This window comes from Heteronotia binoei, chromosome 4 (genome assembly GCF_032191835.1).
Source record: "Heteronotia binoei isolate CCM8104 ecotype False Entrance Well chromosome 4, APGP_CSIRO_Hbin_v1, whole genome shotgun sequence".
NCBI classification, from domain to species: domain Eukaryota; kingdom Metazoa; phylum Chordata; class Lepidosauria; order Squamata; family Gekkonidae; genus Heteronotia; species Heteronotia binoei.
In genome coordinates, this window is record NC_083226.1 from 155,630,233 (window position 1) to 155,645,043 (window position 14,811).

A 14,811-nucleotide genomic window follows, 5' to 3' on the forward strand; every position below is an offset into this window, starting at 1 on the left:
AGAGAAGAATTACTGGTGGCAGGAATTGCATGCATTTTGGGCTTGGGCTTGCAAAGAACTGATCTACAGCAATTAATTAGAGACTGCCATTGTTCTGGATTTATCTTTTTAGAGGTATGAGGCAAGGATGTTCCTTATCACCTTTGTTATTTAATACATTAACTGAATAGCTCATTATTCAAGTTAAGACAGAGAGCTGTATCCATGACTGGGGCAGTTTAAGTCAACAAAATCATGCTTTATATTATCATTCACAAGCCTAACTAAAGTTCTGATCAAATTTTGGTTTAAGATCCCTTTATGAAAGAAATCTGGATAAATTAGAATTATTAGGGATCAATTAATATAAAGGGGAAAGGAAACAGGAGATGTAGCTGGTTCAAAAATAAAGGGTATGAGATGCTTAGGGATATTATAGTGCAATCCTATAACCAGTGACATCCTTCCAAGGCCATTTGGGCTTAGAATATATTTTGTTTAGGATTTTACTCTTGCTCTTTTCTGCTGCTACAGGCAGACTAACACAAGGCTACCCTTCTTGATCTGAACAAATAGGATACTATTTGTTGCAGCAAAAGTAGTAGTTGCTATTCTTCTGAATAAATTGCAGTGATTGATAATGTAGTTCATCTGGAATAATAAGCCACCATGAATTAATACAATTCATGGTCACCATCGAACTTTCAGAACCGCTATAACTGTACTGTATTAATACAGCACCATGAAATCTTTTAAATAATTTAAATATGTAATTATGTTTTATATGTTTTATTGGTTTTTAATAGAAGTAATGTGATGTTGTGAGCCGCCCTGAGTCCGCTTGCAGAAAGGGTGGGATATAAGCGTAACGTTAATAAATAAATATAAATAATAAACAAAGAAAACTATAGGATGGTCTGGCCATACCTAATATTATTAAGTATTAATATGCACGCATTTTTAACAACTGTGATGCAGTGATTTTGAAGAACGTTTTGGGACCCTGTATTTTTTCATCAGTCTGGATCCATTCATGTAATTGTGGCTACCTTACCAAGCCAAGAAACTTTTAATTTAGTTCAACATCTCAGACCTAGTCCTCTGTTTCACCAGTGGATGTACATTATCTACTACTAGTTAGAAAGTCAAGATAAGAGCAGGATGAGAAATTTGAGGTGAATATAGAGTAATATTATATCGGTCAATCTCACCAACATTTTCAGTTATTCATAGTGAAAACTTTCAAGACACAAGATATCTGCTAAATTTTGGTGTGGGGCTAAAAATAACTAAGACTTCATATCAAAAAAATAATATATAATTTCTTCATCAGAACTAAGACCAAGGCTCACCAGAAAGATTTTTCCTTTTTAAAAATAATCTATGCAAAGAAGTCATATCCAGAAAGTCTCAAGGGAGCATCAGATTTAAGGAAAACCACAGGATTTTTAAAAAAAGATTTTCCTGAAAAATTTGGATGAACTGAATTTGAACAATTAAAAAATATGTGTGGGTGTGAATTTCCCATTTCAAAGAGACATTTTGACTATATATACATCTTATTGTACTAGATCTTAAGAGAGAATGCTTTTAAAATACCATACAACCATATATACTAAAAGGCCTCATTTTGGGCAGTTGCTCACAGGAGCAGAGCTCCAGAACCTCTAAATTTTTATTGTGCTTTCTTTCTTCACCTCCCCCCCCAAAAAAAAAACTTGCTTCTGTGCTCCATTGTTTGAATCCCTGAGAATTTTGCTGAACTCTTAAGATTTGACAAACTTTCTAATATTTTCCCCCACCAAAAATGGGAAAATAACCAAAACATATAAAGCAGACGGAATCTTCCTCATGCCCCTGTGGCCACACAGGAGAAAGTAATTTAAAAAGTATGATGGGAATAAGGTTTGATTGTGACAATTCTAATTCAAAAAGCATTTTAAGGTAGACGCTGAGCTGATATAATTTAGTCCACCGTCTGGTGATGTCAAGGGTGTGCGGCACATGCAAATAAATGAGTTAAGCACACGATTTGTGCTAATGAGCCCCAGCACCTATTTTTCAACAAAATGACCCCTGATTTTATACAAAAAGATAATCTCTCTGAGAACGTTAAGAGCTCCTTCCCGACCACAGAGGAGAGGGGTGCAACTGAGATGGGGAGGGGCTTCCAAGCCCTGGGCGTGGCTTAGGGAACCTTGCGCCCCTTGGAGCCTCTTCGAGCTTTCCACGGGGGTTCCTGGCCAAGGTGCTGGGGAGGGGGGGCGCCCCGCCGTTGCCCGTGGTACCAGTAGCCGGGCTCCCAGCCCGCTCTCCCCCACCACCCCAATGACCTGCCTCTTTAGAAATGATGCGAGCGCTCTGGAATCGGTGGCAGCAGGGAGCAGGGTGCTCGGGCCCGGCCTGCGGGCGGCTTCCACCAAAGCGCAGGGGATTGTGTTACATCAGCAAGAAAATGTAAGCCTAAGATGCCGGGCCAACTTCAGAAGCCTTCTCCGTTGCTCGGCCATGTAATACATGATATGTCGAGCGGCTGACTTCAGCCGCCAGCTATTTGGAAGCTGCTGCTCCCGTTGCTGGGTCTGAAGCGGGGCGTTTGCTGGGGGAGGCGGGAGGGGACGAGAAAGGCGAGCCGCGGCGGTGCGCGCGCGGGAGAGTGTGTGTGTGTGTGTGCGCGCGTGTGTGGGTTTGGGCCCGGGGGCGAATCAGAGGCGGCGAGGGAGGGCGCGTCAGCGAGCAGGCACCCTATAAAGGCGTCTCGGCGCCACTTCCCCGTGGCAAAAAGAGACCTGCTCGCAAGCGCGTTTTTCAGACGACGGCGTGGCGCTGCTGCTGCTGCTGCTTCGTGCTGTTGTGCTCTCCGGTGCGCGAGGCTGGCCAGCCCGTCTCCGGCCCCGTCGAGCTCTGCGATTTGTATCCAGCTTCTTGACTCGGGGAGGGGAGAAAAGGAGCCCGGCGTCGCTCGCTCCCTCGCCCGCCTTCCCCGCCAGCCGCAGGCCGTGTGGATTTGCAGGAGCCGCCGCCGGCCTCTTGGGGGCGCCACGCCGCCTTCCACGTGGATGTATCTGCCCGCCGTCGAGCCGCCCTCGGGGGTCCCTCCTGCTGCCTTCTGAAGCTCCCTTGCCGGGGACGCTCCTTCCTGGCCTGCCCCCCCTCCCGGCCCTTCCTCCCGGCTCTCCCTGGACCAGCTGGCGCCGCGGGGGCCCCCCGATGCCTTCCCGGCGGCGGATGGAGTGCCTTTCTCCGCCTTCCCTCCAGGGGCTCTCCGGCCTGACGGGCGGCCAGGCGGGCTTCCGCGGTCGCCTGCCCTGAGCACCGCGGGGGGCGTCTCTGCAGCCGGGCGTCGCGAAGGAAGGAGAGCGCCTCGGTTGCACCTGCGGCGGCGGGGGGAGGGGCGCGGAGCGGCGGCGGCAGCTCCCTCCCCCGCCTGGATCGCGACCTCGGCTCCGGCCGAAGGATTTGCCTGGCTCTTGCGCCCACCCACGCGGAGGATTGCTGCGCCCCGGCTGCGTCTCTCCAGCGGGGAGTCGGGGGGGGGGGGCGTTCATGTCCCCCTCGGGTCTGAAGAGACCAGATCAAAGGTAAGCGGTCGAAGGAACTCCCCGGCCCGCCTCTCCCAAGGCCCGGCTGGAGTGGTGTGGAAAGGGTCCGGGGAAAGGGAAGCCGGATTGCTGGGGGAAGTAGGAGCGTCGGGGCTGGGATGCGGAGCGCCTCTGCAAACCTCCCCTGAGCGCAGGGAGCTAGGCGAAGGTGGTCGGGACGCGGTGGAAGAATTCAGATTTGCAACCCTTGCAGCAGACGCGTAGTCTTTGCACGCACGCACACACACACACACACGGGAGGAGGAGAGAGAAGCAAACACCCCGCGCCAGGCTGCAAACTTGGGCTCGCTCTGCTCCAACGCCGCCGTCCCTGCCCTAACGCCTGGGTCGAGGTTTGCTTGCAAACGCAGCGGCGACAAAAGCTTTCCGGAGAGTTGTGGACCCCCGGTTTCTTTACTCTCCTGTTGGAAACTGGCGGGGCGGGAGGGGGGGGGGGTGCATTTCCGAAGAGCATCTCCCCTGTTAGTTGCCTCGGATCGAAGAAAAGGAAACGAAATGTGCCCTTAAATGGAATCACCCTGGGGAGGGGGGGTGATGTGCGATCGGGCGGCGGTGGGGCGCACGAGGGACGATCTAGGGACAGCGAGCTGCATTGCCTATCTTGGGTTTCGTAGCCCCTCCCCAGAGCCTGCCAGATTCTTGCGATCGAGTAACTGGGAAAGCTTATTATGAATTATCTTCCCTCCACCCGATCAAATGACTGGAGCGTTTTTGCCCGAAGCCTGCCCTTTTGAGGGTCCCGGGAAAGCCGTTCCTTTGCACCGCATCTCGGCAAACAAACCGGTTCCCTGGAAAGAAATCCGGCCGCGGGCGCGCAAGAGGGGAGGGTGGCGCTTCGAATCTTCCTGGAAACTCTGCTACTGAGGCTCAATTTGCACAGGGATCGCCGACCTTGGATGGGAATCATTCCAGAACGGGCTTCGTCTGTGGCTGCAAATGATAGACGTTTTGTGGCACTTTCCAGGCGAGCGCGCTTTCTAAATTATTATTCAAGGAGACGCTTTCTTGCATTGGAGCCGTCCGGGTCAGACGTCTTCTTTGGACTTAGGTTTAATTGCTAGCTTTTAAGTAGTAGAAAAGAGCAAGAGTCCAGGAGCAGCCTGGAAGACTAACTAAATTTGCAGCAGGGGAGGAGTTTGCTCCCCTCTTCAGATGCAGCGAGCACATGCCCATCTGTCTTCCCTATTGGAAATCCATCCACCTTGTGAAGGAAGTCCAAGATGTAAGGGCAAATGGACTCGGCTGCTAGCTGTAGCCGAAGAAGTGAGCCCTGACTCGGGAAAGCTCTTAACTCAGCCACAGCTTTTGTTAGTCTTTAAGTTGCAGCTGGTCTCGGTCTTGTTCTACTGCTCCTTGAGCTGGTTTTAAGGTGCCACGGGATTCCCTTTAATCCCCGGAGGTCCCTCAGAGATCGGGGGGTCGCGCATTTGCATTGCAGCCCCTCCCGGCAACTGTGGCGGTGTGCCCGCTTAAATCCCAGCTGCTTCCAAAACGAAGCCCGGGACAAAAGAGGTTTGAAGGCGCACCGTTCCCGAGGGTGGAGGCGGAAACGCGGCGGAAAGAAAAAGCAGCACGCAGAGGCGCGCACCCCCCTCGCCACGGAGGGAAAGTTTGAAGCGCCTTTGCAACTTGCCTTCTACCCAGTAGATCCAGTGAAAGGTTTTGCCCAGTGGGCGGCAGCGCCCGCTCTCCCCTGACGCGCCGTCGATGAACCTGCCTTGGGGCCTGCGGCAAGGGCCGAGCGCGCTCTCGAGGCAGGGAGGGCGAGAAGAGCTCTTAGGAAGGGGGCGCGGGTGGGGGGGGGGAGATTTTTTCCATCGCGAGTTGAAGAGCTGCCTGCTTTCGGTCGCCTTTGCACTCAGAAGCCTTTGGGGTGGGACAGCCACACGGGTGCTTGCCTGCTGGTAAACCCAGGAGATCAGGTTGGGGCAAGCGGGGGCCGTGAAGCGTGTGCGCCACCCCCCCCCACCCCCAAAAGAAGCATTCGGAAAGATGCACGGCATTTAAAAGCTTTGCAAGGGCGGTTTTTGCTTAAGGCAGCCCCTTTCGCCAAGGTTGCCCCCGTGCAAGTCAAGAACAGGCTGCGACTGGGAGGGAAGGGTTTGCCGCAAGCCGGTCCGTTTTCTGGCCCCGAGTCCCAGCGCTTTCTAGGCGGGGAGAGGCTGTAGGTTCCGGGAAGGAAGAGGGGCCCGATGCTCCCAGCCGAGAATCGAAGCACTGATAGACGAGGAGAGGGTGGAGTCATCGCGGTCCACGAGGCAGTTGGGTGTGGGGGTAGCTTAGGCGGTGCGTTCCTGTTGTGAGGCCATCTGGAAGTCAATGGAGTTACAGAACGGGTTAATTCTAACCTGGAGTTTCATCTGCTTGACTTTTGCTCCGGGCAGTGGCTAGGGACGCTTCTCGTTCCTGAGAGATTTGCATGGCAAATCTGTAATAATTTGGCTAGTATGTCAAAGCCTGTATCCACGGCAATGATGCTCAGCTGCTTCCCAAAGTTAACACAGGCCAAGGAAGGACCTGCTCAAAATAATAGGAAGGGGAGGAGCCGGGTGTGGGTCAGCCAAGCAAGAGGTTGGTTTATACTGCCCTCTAGCGGCAGGTTCGAAATTGTAGTTTATCAAGGGCACTAGTCCAAGTTTGGAGGCTGCGTGGCACTTAAGCCTCACCTGCCAAGTTGCACGTGGGCCACCGTTGACTTGATAGGCCTCATTTTGCCTTCCTGGCCTTGGCTAGCATCTGGTAGCCCAGGAGAATTGGCTACATGCGGTTTGAAGGGTGGCGGATTGACTGAGGCACTTCTAAAAGTTGCTCCTTTCCTGTGTGCTGCACTTGGAGTTTAACTGAGAAGGGTTTCTGTGCTGGACTCCATAATTTAAGAACCTCTGAGCCCATGAGTACTGTTTTCCTTGTGAATGTGTAACCATGACTAACCCTTACACACCACGAATAGCAAGGCAATGTTTTTTTTAAATGCCACCTGCTTCTTATTACTTAACTTTTTATGTTTATAACTTATTACATTTAGATTTCCCCCCTTCTTTTGTCACAACGCTTAAAGGATGGTTTGTAGAGACTCCAAGGTGGTCTCCCATTCAGACAAGACTTGCTTAGGTTCAGCAGTGCCCTCAGACCATAGAACTTATAGTCTTCTGTAATTATCTTTCTTAGAAATGTTGAATGTGTAATTTAACCTTTTGCAAGGGAAGAGCTGTGGTTCAGTAGCATAGCATCTGATTTGCATGTAGAAGGTCCCAGGTTCAAGGCTCAGCACCTCCAGTTAAAAGGATAAGCGGTGAGTGATGGGAAACAACCTCTACCTTAGACCTTGGAGAGCCACTGCTTTGTCTAGGTAGGGCATTTTTTTGTAGAAGGAACTCCTTTGCATATTAGGCCACACACCCCTGATGCAGCCAATCCTCTTGGAGCTTACAGTAGGCCCTATACGAAGAGCCCTGCAAGCTCCAGGAGGATTGGCTACATCAGGGGTGTGTGACCTAATGTGCAAAGGAGTTTCTACTACAAAAAAAGCCCTGGTAGATACTATTGATCTTGATGGACCAATGGTCTGAACTCACTAGAAGACAGCTTCACATATTGAGTACACTTTTCCTGGAACTGAATTCTTGAACTCAGATGTTACTGCCCATTCTATGATGTGCTACTCCTGAATATGAGGGAAGGTAGACAAGAGATTCAAATTCCTCAGCATCAGAACCTTAGCCTTCCTTTGTTAACTGCTTGCAGTGTGCTGCTGGTGAACTTACAGGCACATCACACATCGTGCAGTGACAGCTGTCCCCCTCCCCCCACACAAAATGTGGCTCAGTGGATGTGCCTCCGCTTTGCATGCAAAAAGTCCCAGGTTCTATCACCGGCATCTCCCATTAAAACCATCAGTCTCAGCAGCAGCGTACCAGCAGCCGCTTTGGTGTCGTGGTTAAGAGTGTGGACTCTAATTGGGTTTGACTCCCCACTTCTCCACATGAAGCCAGCTGGGTGACCTTGGGTCAGTCACAGCTCTCTCTCAGAACTCTCAGCCCCGCTTACACCGCAGGGTGTCTGTTGTAGGGAGAGGAAGGGAAGGTGATTGTAAGCTGCTCCGCGACTCCTAAAGGTAGTGAAGGGTGGGGTATAAAAACCAACCGGCAGCAGGCAATGTGAAAAACTTCTACCTGAGACCCTGGAGAACTGCTGCTACTCTGAATAGACAGCAGTGACCTTGATAGACCAAGGATCTGGTTTGATACACAGCGGCTTCATGTGTTTGTACTGACCCTGATAGGCCACGCTAGTTCAGTCTCATCAGATCTTGGGAAGCTGGGCAGGGTCAGACCTGGTTAGTACTTGGATTGGAGACCACCAAGAAAGTTGAAGTTTGTTACACAGAGGCAGGTCATGGCAAATCCTCTCTGCTTTGAAAACCCTGCAAGAACCTCTGTTTCTTGCTTTGAAAGCCCTGCACGGTCAGTGTGGGTCACAGTTTCCAACCCATTTTGTATTTATGGCTGGACAACAAGTTTGTCATGTGCATGTTACATTCCTTTAAAAATGTAATGTGTGGAAGCAACCTTTCGTTCCAGCAGAGGTTCATCCTTCCACAGGAAATGGCCTGCTTTTTGAGCTGCCTACTGTGGCAGTCTTGTGGAATAGCCAGATAATTTGCTTCAAAACATGTAGACCAGGAAAAAAAAATTGCACAAAAGTTCTGCCTGGAAGTTTTGTCTCATGCAAAGGAATGGATGGAAGTAGAGTCCAGGAGCCTGGATTAAATGCTAGCCATTTATCTGTGTGCAGAAGAAGAAGAAGATATTGGATTTATATCCCGCCCTCCACTCCGAAGAGTCTCAGAGCGGCTCACAATCTCCTTCACCTTCCTCCCCCACAACAGACACCCTGTGAGGTGGATGGGGCTGAGAGGGCTCTCACAGCAGCTGCCCTTTCAAGGACAACCTCTGCCAGGGCTATGGCTGACCCAAGGCTATGCCAGCAGGTGCAAGTGGAGGAGTGGGGAATCAAACCCAGTTCTCCCAGATAAGAGTCTGCACACTTAACCACTACACCAAACCACTACACCAAACTGGATCAAGTGTCCTAGGTGAACCTCTGGGTAGTAGAACCAGTTGCCCAGGGAATCTGGGGGATTCCTTTCTGGTTGACATTTCAAGCTAAGAAATCCTGAGAATGCTACAAACTTATGTTCCGAATGGTTTCAGGTCCGATAGAACTTGTTTCTAAGGAGCCAGAATACCCAAACTAATTAGACTGGAATACACAGTAACTCTTCATGTTCTGATTCCAAAAGCTTCTGCCACATTGTTTTACTTTGAAATTCATACCCCACATTTCCCAAACCAAACCCTCGGTAAACATTAGAATGGAGTTGCGCTTCTGTTTTTTAAGAGGATGCATGGGCCCATCATGGTATTTCTAAATGAATATTTCTTAAAACGAATAGGGTTTATTTCAGAAATTCACACATACATCCTCTCTACTATTGGCTCTTCTTCCAAGTGAGGATTCTCATTTGGTGATAACTAATCTGGAATGACTAATAAGAAATACTTGGTCTAATATAAGCATGGTCAGGTCCAATCGTTATTCAAGTCACTTGCTGCTACCAAGTAATTTTGATATTTCAGTACCTAATCCTATATGAGGGTTGAAAGAATGTCTGCTAAAGCCACAAGGGAAAGGCAAGGTGTAAATGTTTTAATTAATACAATAAAGCTTTTACAATGTGTATATTTCCAAGTGTGACTTGATGCGGATATCTAATATCCTTTCGATCTAAATTTTCCCATCAGTATGGACACCTGCCTCCCTCTTCCCTTTATAACTGCTAATAGCAGATCCGGGTCATGTTTCTTTGAGGGGGAGACAGTGGGTAGGTTACAACTCTCCTCCATAATAGCTCTGTGGCTCCAATCCAGCCCTCTTCCGTTTGCTTTTTACACATGAACAAAAATGTTGGTAGGACCTCTCTGATTTAATCAGTGCCGGATTAAACCCTGTGGAGGCGTCTAGGCTGTCAAAATCTCAGGGCCCCCCCTGCAAATTATCTCAGAGTTGGAGCACCCCACCACCCACAGCCCCTGCTGCAGCCACCTTCTCAGAAGCCCCTTTGACAAAGCTGCAGAGGAGAGGCAGAGAGGCAACCTTGGCAACGATGCCAGCAGCAGCTACACCAGGCAAGTCAGGCAAAGAGTGGCTCAGTTGCTGGCTGCATGTGCAGGCTGAGAGGGCTGCAGGCAGGAGAAAAAATGGGAAGGAAAAGCCGGCCCAGGTCATGGGGGCCCATAGGCCAGTGCCTACTTGGCCTAATTGTTAATCTGGCCTTGGGTGTAATTAGTTTGTTCAGGCCTCATTCCTATAAACAGTAGTTGATGTAAACTTAGTCACTGCCATTTCAGATTGTAGATGAGGCTTCTAATGAGGGCTCCTCTGTATAAAATGTTCCCTATTCATAGATAGCTAGTATGCCAGAGAAAAAGAGGTTCTAGCCTGCTTATGTCAGTTTCCTGTGGCTAGGGACTTTTCTGTAGGGGAGGTAGAAGCCGGGAGAATAGGCTTTTCCTCTCCCACCTGCAGTGGTACAGACATTCTCATCTGCTGTTGAGGAGAACTCTGCCTCAACTCCTCAGTTTCAATGGTCAGGGGAGCCCTTGTGTGAACCAGAATGTACATCATTTTTTAAAGGGGAGGCGTGCAAGAGGGCCATTTCCCCCATGGCTCTAAAAACTATCCTCCCAAATACTTTGCAGAAGATGGATGGCTCAGATCCACAGGGGGGATTTCCCTGGACGGAAGGGATTCCTGTCAGCAAGATGGACTTCCTTACCCTCCTCCTGCTGGAGCCCAAATTGCCCTCTGAATCTTGGATCCTGGAGACAAACCCTCCGGAACAGCATGAAAAGGGGGGAAGGGATTTAGGAGGAGTCTGCAATGGGAAGGGGGAGACTCAGTAAAAATGGGGGGGCTTCCATACTCAGAAATCTCTGGTATATCTAATCCAGTATTTGCTGCTGCCTATGAGTATGGAAGACTTTAAAAGTTTTGAATAGTCAACTTGACAAACCCCCAGACCTTTCCCATTTGTTGCCTTAATTTCCTAGTATTTTGGTTTAAGTGGCTGATGGAATAGTTCGTTACTCCAAAACCTGTCCAATTGTTATATCAGTCTTATGCCCAATTGTGGCTTCCTCGGGAGATACTGGCCATTGTCATTTTGGGGCTGCCCTGGGAATTCTTTATTCAACTTGTCTCATGAACTATATTTCCCAGGGTTCCCTAGGATAAAAGAATGACTAGTCTGGTCTTCACTGTATACCTATTTTATCAATTAGTTATTAAATAATTCACTGCCACAGGAGGTGGCGGCAGCTACAAGCATAGCCAGCTTCAAGAGGGGATTGGATAAGCATATGGAGTAGAGGTCCATCAGTGGCTATTAGCCACAGCGTGTTGTTGGAAGTCTCTGTCTGGGGCAGTGATGCTCTGTATTCTTGGTGCTTGGGGGGGGGCACAGCAGGAAGAAGAAGAAGATGATGATGATATTGGATTTATATCCCGCCCTCCACTCCGAAGAGTCTCAGAGCGGCTCACAATCTCCTTTACCTTCCTCCCCCACAACAAACACCCTGTGAGGTGGGTGGGGCTGGAGAGGGCTCTCATAGCAGCTGCCCTTTCAAGGACAACCTCTGTGATAACTATGGCTGACCCAAGGCCATTCCAGCAGGTGCAAGTGGAGGAGTGGGGAATCAAACCCGGTTCTCCCAGATAAGAGTCCGCACACTTAACCACTACACCAAACTGGCTCTCCAGGAGGGCTTTTAGTGTCTTGGCCTAACTGGTGGACCTCCTGATGGCACCTGCTTTTTTTGGCTACTGTGTGATACAGAGTGTTGTGCTGGATGGGCCATTGGCCTGATCCAACATGGCTTCTTTTACATTCTTATGTTCTTAATTATTTTATCAATTAATGGCCTGCAAGTGCATTCTTACCTTACTAGGAGACGCAGTCATTGGGGCATTGCAGCTGTTTGCAGTCCCAATAACCCCCACAGCCCAGACTGCGGCTACTTTTTCATGTTAGCAGAAACAGCGGAGAGCTGATCCCAGATCTCTTCCATAATGTGTGCTTTGGCCCTGAGTCGTCAAAATGATAGGGAGGTTGTTTTCACCAGCTTGCAAATAACATTGCTCTGGTTTGCGATTGCAAACACTGTGCTGGCTAGACCATGTATTCGGATTCTTTTCTGCAGTTTATCCCTCATTAACAGTAACACCCATTGCAAATTCAACCAAAAAAAAGTTCTACCCTAGGCCTGTGTGAAAACCATCACAGTTAAGGTTGCCACTGTGTGGAGAAAAAAGTGCCTTATCCCTTTAAGAGAAGCTTATCAGAATGTTACTTACCGGGTGATAGTATTTGCCTCCATGCTATGAAACTCTTCAGCTGTCCATTTCTACTCATTAAGCCTCTATCAAAAGGGGAAGGAGATTTTTCTCCAGGGCCTGTTGGCAACCAGTTTGATCAAAGCCCTTTTTCTATTTTAGCACTGAGTCCAGTGAAAAACTGGATGCTTGGAGAGAAACAGACCCCAGGTGGGGCTGGCCATTCTCAGCTCCCATGCAATGATTTTTAGGAGTGCCAAGTTCTCAGCCTGGTCTTCCATGCAGCACGGGGTGGGGGGGGGGGATGTCATTGCAAAGATTAGAACTGTGTCCAGCTGCTGCACCTCTGATCTTTGCAATGACCCCCAAAGAAAAAGGCTCCAGAAGAGGAAACTCCTGCTGCTGGCATCCGCTCTATCTGGCTTACAGTAGTGTGGTATAATCAGTGTGGTGTAGTGGTTAAGAGCAGCAGACTCCTAATGGAAGAACCAGTTTGATTCCCCACTGCTCCTCCGCATGAAGCTTGCTGGGTGACCTTGAGTCAGCCACAGTTCTCTCAGAGCTGCCCCGGACAGAATGGCTCTCTTGCTTGTGATGTAGAAAGCCTTCCCTGGTTGCAGTCTCCTTAAGATTAAGCATTAAGATTGTGCAGTACAGAGACCCAAGTATGATGCAGTCAAGGTCAGCCCTGCCACTAGGCAAACTAGGTGATTGCCCAAGATGCCAGCGTGCTTGGGGTGCCGAATCTGGTGCTCCCCATGTGACTCAGTGACGGGGGGGGGGGGGGGGCAGACGTTAGCCTTGCCTAGGGTGCCAGACAGTCTAGGGCTGGCCCTGGATGCAGTAGTATCAGACTTGGAACTGAGGAACCTTAGCGAAGACAAGCAATCTGGATCTTGTACAATTAATGACCTGCTTTGTTGTGTTACAAACAGATCGTCGAGAGAGGCCTTTGGCGGTCAATGGGAATTCCTGCCAAGGAAAGAGTACAGGATTTAGAGAGCCTGTCACAGGAGTTTATGTGATATGGGGCAGAGGGGATTCGTATGAGCAAACGTGAGCCGTCTGTTGTCACATATGCCCAGGTAGCATAAACAGGAGTCTTGTGGCATCTTAAAGACAAACAAGTTTGTACTCTTGCTTAAGCTTGCCCAGATGTACTTCCCGAGGGTTTAAATGCATATGTTTGCAACAACCCTCTAGGCCTTTAGCAAGTCTGAAGAGGCTATTTGGGAGCAGAATTCCATCAAAATTAACAGGACTCACGAGGACAAATGAAACCACAGAAGAGAAAAATGTGCATTTGTGTGCAGCTATGTAGTTTGGACCAGTCTAATGGGTTTGGACTGTGGTGCCAGTCATGTTAGAAACATCGTATCTGAAATGTGTTGTTATTTGTTGTATTTATGTCCTGTGTTTCTTCCCAGTGGGGAAACCAGAGCAGCTTCTGTCATTCTCTTCTCCATTTTATCCTCCCAGCAACCCAATAATATGAGGTAGGTTAGGCTGAAAGTGTGTGACTGGTACAAAGTCACCCAGCAAGCTGCTGTGGCAGAGTGAAGATTCTAACCTGGGTCTTCCGGAGTCTAGTCCGAAACTCTGACAATCTACGCCACACTGGCAATCTAGTTGAAAAATCCAAGTGCTGCAAGAGGGAGTGTAACTCAAAGTGGTCTAGAATTAGCTTTATTTAGCAGATAGATTTGTACTCTGCCTTTCTGCATTCAACTGAAGCAAAAAATACCACGAACAGAGAACTATAAATATAATAGTTCTATAATTTCATGTCCTTCTGAATGTTCAGTATGTCAGTATAAATAAATCATCCATCAGTGTCAATGCATTACAATCCTAGATAAGTCAAATCCAAATTACAGTCTTCATCCAAAACCTTCCTTGAAAAAAGTGCCTTGTGCCGTGGAAAAAGTGACTAGCACTGAAATGAAACAGCAGTTTTTCAAATGTTAGATCATGGAATGATAAGAGGATACCCCCATTCCGTGTAATGGAGCTCACCAGTTTTTAATTTTATTTCCTTAATCCTTTTTCAAAGCCAGAACGGACATCGTCCTACTGGTCCTTTTTAAATGATCCTGCCAGCGAGGTCAGGAAGTATGACACCAAAATCCTGATTTCCACCAAAACATCCACTTTTTTCAAGGCAGGATTTGGATGAAGATTGTAATTTGGGTTTGATTTATCCAGGATTGTATTGCATTGACATTGATGGATGATTGTGTTTATATTGATATATTGACATATTGAACATTCAGGAGTGCTTATGAAATTATAATTACTATATTTATGGTTATGTGGTCATTTTTTTTTGTTTTTGTTTCAGTCCTGTCCTTTTTCTGTGAATCTTTCTTTGCCTATATTTCCTGTATTTAAGGCAGCCGACAACATGGCTCAATAAACACAAATCCCAAAGATTTTTTAACAATTGAAATGGATCAAAACCCCCATTTCAGGCAGTTCCAAAAAACTTTCCAGTCAATGCAGTATCAATCCCCAGTGCACCACACCATTCCAGATTATACACTAGACACCAGTTTAAAGAAGTAGACTTTGCAACCTCTGCACAAAGTCAGTAATGAGGTTGCTTTCCTGATTTCTTCTGGGAGGGCTTTCCGTAAAGGAGGTACAGCCATTGAAAGAAACTAAGGGCATGGGGGGGGGAGTTTGGGGGGGGGGGTTAAGCAGGACCGCACAGGAACACAGTTCCGGCTAGTTTGGTGTCAGGGGGTGTGGTCTAATATGTAAATAAGTTCCTATTCCACCATTGGTGATGTCAGGGGTATGGCCTGATATGCAAATGAATTCCTGCTGGACTTTT

General features: G+C 48.4%; 1 protein-coding gene across 3 annotated transcripts in view; it reads left to right on the forward strand.

Moving 5' to 3' along the window:
* The first annotated feature begins 3,449 nt into the window (after positions 1–3,449).
* GDNF (glial cell derived neurotrophic factor) overlaps positions 3,450–14,811 on the forward strand; it is a 37,581-nt gene continuing 26,219 nt past the window's right edge. For 2 of the 3 annotated variants that reach the window (XM_060236069.1, XM_060236070.1), the window contains exon 1: positions 3,452–3,560. The gene's annotated coding sequence lies outside the window, so the exon portion shown is untranslated. Of the gene's footprint in view, positions 3,561–14,811 lie in introns of all 3 variants that reach the window. The other variant, XM_060236072.1, reaches the window with a different exon arrangement.